The 4,747-nt window shown below is 40.7% G+C and overlaps 1 long non-coding RNA gene across 1 annotated transcript; it reads right to left on the bottom strand.

Annotated features, from left to right (window-relative positions):
* LOC110436600 lies at positions 796-3,097 on the bottom strand. The gene is made up of 2 exons (XR_002454404.1): positions 1,852-3,097; positions 796-1,440 (listed from the first exon to the last, which is right to left on the bottom strand). It is a non-coding gene; the product is annotated as an uncharacterized LOC110436600 (long non-coding RNA).

Below are 4,747 nucleotides of genomic sequence, written 5' to 3'. Positions count from 1 at the left end.
ACATCCCAGAGTAGGAGTAATGCATATGTGGGTGGAGTTCGTAAGTGATCTTAATTTTAAAAGCATGACAAGACTCTCATAAGGTATACTCCAAAGGTTGACTAAACTCAATGTAAAGCAAGCAACATGAATGTGCAAAAATTTTCCTAACTCTAAATGTATCATATATGGCTTTGGTAGGAATTTAATCTTTATCACTACTAGACATCTGCTCATCAATGATGTTCCACTTTCGTCACAGAAAACTCCAACATCGTCACTAAACTTCATCTGGAATGCATAATTTCGTTCGTCATGGAATGAGCGTCATAGATTGACTTCCATGATGAAATGCATAATTTCGTCATAGATGTGCATTCAATCTATGACGAAAGACGTACCATCATAGAAGTGAATCCATTCTATGACAAAATAGTTTCATCATGGGTGTACGTTGCTTTCGTCATAACATGCTGTCTCGTTAGCCAACAGACGACATTTGCCACGCTGGCAGCTGACATGTCTGCTAACGTGGCAGGCCACGTGGCATGACACGTGTCGTGCTGACGTGGAGCCCGACATGTGTCACGCTGACGTGGCACCTAACACGAGTCATGCTGACGTGGCAAACGACACGTGTCGTGCTGATATGGCTACTTGCTGATGTGGCGTGTGACACGTGTCGGCTTTGTTTGCTGCCACGTGGCATCCTGTGATTTGTTCTCATTTTCGTCACAGATCATATTATGCGATCGTCACAGAACATAAAATAAAATCATCACAGAAGTGAACTCTTTATCACAGGAATGAAAAATACATTTTTTTAATAACATTGAAATGACTAAAAGATTCCACAAAGTGGCAACATAAGTTATTGCATAACTCACTTAACATCATTACTTGACTCACAACTAACTTGACATCAGTAGCAAGATAACTTGGGACATCAGTACTTAACATCAGTACTTGACTCACAACTCAACCAAATTCACAGTAACACTACTAAACTAGGGCCATAGGCAACCACTAGCAACAGTAACACTACTAAACTAGGGCCACAGGCAACCACCAGCAACAGCACTGCCATTTCTGTTCAGTGAATATCACAACAATTTGCCACTAAGATCACAGCAAAACCATCTGCAGGTACTTGTACATAAAGCTTCAGATCTTATTGTTGCTGCTACCCAAGTTGAGAAAGTAGTACCTGTACAGAATAGAAGTATAATCAATAGTGATAGGACACATAGATTGGAACAGACATTGATTTGAAATGAACAAATTACAACATGTCTTTTTTTATAACACGGTTTGCATCAAATCTGAGTCACACAGACAGTTGAGCGTAGCTTAAAGCTTCTGCTCCTGGAACTGTGTGAGGTTGCTTTCTGCTACTGTTCGAAGGTTAGCATCTGGAGATTGAGCATCTAGCAGAACCTGAGTGATATCCATGGCTGTATCCTGCATAAAAAATTAACAAATTTCAGTCAGCAAGGAATCATAGAAAATCAACAAGCAACATAATACATCAGGAGTGCAGATGACTAAAGGTCAGTCACACAGACAGTTCCGAGCAAGAGTTTGCATTCAAAATGTAGTAACTCTAAATAAAAGAGTTACTGTAATGGTGTATTAATTTTATTAAAATACTACCTCTGAAGGAATACCACAATATATCATTTAACATTTATACAAGCGAGGTACCACAAATGACATACTACAATTTATGAAGAAATACCCCCCCTGACATTTACCACAACACGAGGTACCACAGTAGCATATCTAATTTATGACAATGGCATCCTCAAGTTACCACAATGGAATTTAGCATAGCTTTTCTGTCCAAAATCGGTAAACTCGAGAGATAGTGACCTCTTGTTGTGTCACTAGCCGGAAGCCCTTTGCTCACCATTTTGCTGCTGAGATTGACGTGGTAACCATATCGCCCGTGCCTAGAGGGGCTGCTCTAATGAACTGAAAATGCGACTATGAGTAAGTGAGAGCACACCAAGAGAATAAATTATACTGGTTTTAATCTGCACTATGCAAGAAATAAATTATACTGCCAAATCAATAAGCTAAAATCTCTTGCTGCCTGATTCCAATGCCAAAGAAATGGTGAGTAGAAAGGTGGAATCAGTAAGCTGATATCTGACATATTTACATTTACATGATAAAGTCATCGAAACAAGAAATCATTCTGCAGAAAAGTACATCTCTGATAGCTTCATCACGACAATGTCACACCCAGTATTCCTAATAACAATCCGGCACAGAGGGCATATTTAACAGATTTTTGGCATCATGAGTTAGGGCAAAACTCTAGGAGAGTATGCCCTCTGTCAGGTCATTTGTAGCATCCGGGGTGTGACGTTGTCAACGTGGGTCTGGATTAAGTGAAAAAAGTGTGCCAAACACTATAAGAGTTCCTGTACCGGCAAAATAAAACATACTGATTCAGGTAACCTATTAACTAACTTATCTGGTAAAATTACCATAAAAAATCCATGGTCTTCCTAAACTTGTGACTCTGATTCAGGCAAAAAAAATATCATAAACTCCTCTCTGATTTACGACAAACAAAGTTATAATAATTAAGTAGCATGCACAGGAGCATGTATTGTGCTGGATCTAAAATACGGTATCATTTAGAATATTGGTTCTGGCACTATTAACAAAATTGCTAAAACCATGCACACTGATAGAACTAGCTTTTAGAATCTGGTAAGGATGATTTTCAGAAAACGTGATACAAAACTAGGGAAGTACTGGTAACTAAATCCAAACATATTTATGATACAAAGAATCCTAATCCAAAGGGCCATCGGCTAAAGATTGAGTGGAGAGGCTGCATGTCCATTCACACCATCCGCCAAGAATAGCAGTGAACTGCATAACCAGGCGGCCATGGATGGGGACTACAGTAATCAGGCGGCCATGAAAGAGCAGGACTAGCACTAGAACTGCTGGATGCTGCATGTCTACATCTACTTACGGCAGGGAGAAATGAAGACAAACAAGGAAAAAAATAAAAAGAGGGGACTTCGGAGGGGGAAGGGGCTGAATAAAAGTGGATCGAAAGGAGAAGAAGAAACTCATCTCTGTTCGTAAGGGTGAATGGCTCGTACTCGCCAGCGAATTTCAGTGCGTCGGAGAGGGTGCGCCTGCGCTGCCGCCGGTCGGTGAGGAGGCGCTTGCATGGCCGCCTGATGCAGATCCACGCCGTGGTCAGGGGAGCCACCGCCGCTACCCTCTGATTTGGGGGGATGAGAGAGAGGAGAGAGAGAGAGAGAGAGAGAGGAAATGACATGAGGCGCCTCTGAGTTGGTGGAGGAGAGCGCCTAGGGGTCCAGGAGGGGAGGCGCGGCGCGTTGCTGCTGTGTCGCCGCCCTCGGCGCAGGGGACTCGCTGCCGTCGGAGCTGGTGCCCCCGTCGAGGATTCGTGCTATGGGCGACAGCATACGACCTGGGGCTGTAGTTGCGAGTTGATGACGGACGGCGGCGGCGGCAGCAGCGGCTAACCCTAGCATAGAGAAGAGGATTGGAGAGAAGAGGAGAGGAAGGGACTCAGGGAGACGTACGGGAGGTGGGGAGGGAAAGACGGATGCGAACTCGTAGTTAATGGGACTTCATAATTTTTTCGGATCCAAAATAAAGGGATCATGACGTGTATGCTTTACACGCATCACTGAGTATATATAAAAAAATAAAGAGACCACTTACTCAAACTTAAATTTTTTATATATAAATATATTCATATTTAATTATATTATTATATATATAATATGTGTACATATAAATATATTAATATCTAATTATCATTTTAATACCTAACTCAACCCCACACATATATTATGACAATATTTATTTATTGTTCTTCATATCGTATAGGTGTACAATTATTTAATATTTGAAATAATTAAAAATAAATATTATTTACATATTTTATATGTATCTTGATTTATTTGACTTATCAATTAGTAGAATGAAATAGGATTATGGACAAGATTAATTGATCAACACCTACAGTGTTACTGGACCCGTCTTGATGGTTAGACCCACATGCCACCATGGACAACAATATTACAAACTCAACAAAAAAAAATTATGACACACGATCCTTACGAAGTACACTTTATGACATGGCGAGTATTGTCATCACATACAATTAGACTAGCATTAAGGCATTTTTTATGACATATATTTACTTATGTCACTAAGTTTTGGTGCCTTTCAAATTAATTATAAAAAAACATAGACCTAAAACTACAACAAAAAGTTTATATTAAATCATACCATAATATATATTCACTATATAGATCTACTTATGTGGAGTTCAACAAAACTAAATTTTCTATTTTTATAATTTTTCTATTTACTATGATTTTTCAAGGATTCAACAGAAATAAAAAAAGAGACAAAACCACCGTCCAAAACTACTTAAAGCTTATTTGACTGATTTTGAAAATTTTAAGGATAGCATAGCCTTAACTGACATGTAAGCAGAGCATAAAGGCACTTGCACTGCACTATCTATCAGTACCATGAGGATTCAGCACCGCATGGCCACATCAGACGTGGAGCCCGATGGCGGGACCATGCCACCACGTCAGCGAGGTAGGGACCGCTGGTGGAATCCTGTTGCCACGTCAATAGGGTGGGACCCATCGATGGGACCACGGTGCCATGTCATGACGGTTGGACACGTCAACAGGGTGGGACCCATCGGTGGGACCACGACGCCATGTCATGACGGTTGGACCCGCCG

The sequence above is a fragment of the Sorghum bicolor genome, chromosome 6 (genome assembly GCF_000003195.3).
Source record: "Sorghum bicolor cultivar BTx623 chromosome 6, Sorghum_bicolor_NCBIv3, whole genome shotgun sequence".
In the NCBI taxonomy this organism is placed as follows: domain Eukaryota; kingdom Viridiplantae; phylum Streptophyta; class Magnoliopsida; order Poales; family Poaceae; genus Sorghum; species Sorghum bicolor.
The sequence above is the reverse complement of the archived record's forward strand: the minus strand, read 5'-3'. Positions and strand labels throughout refer to the sequence as shown.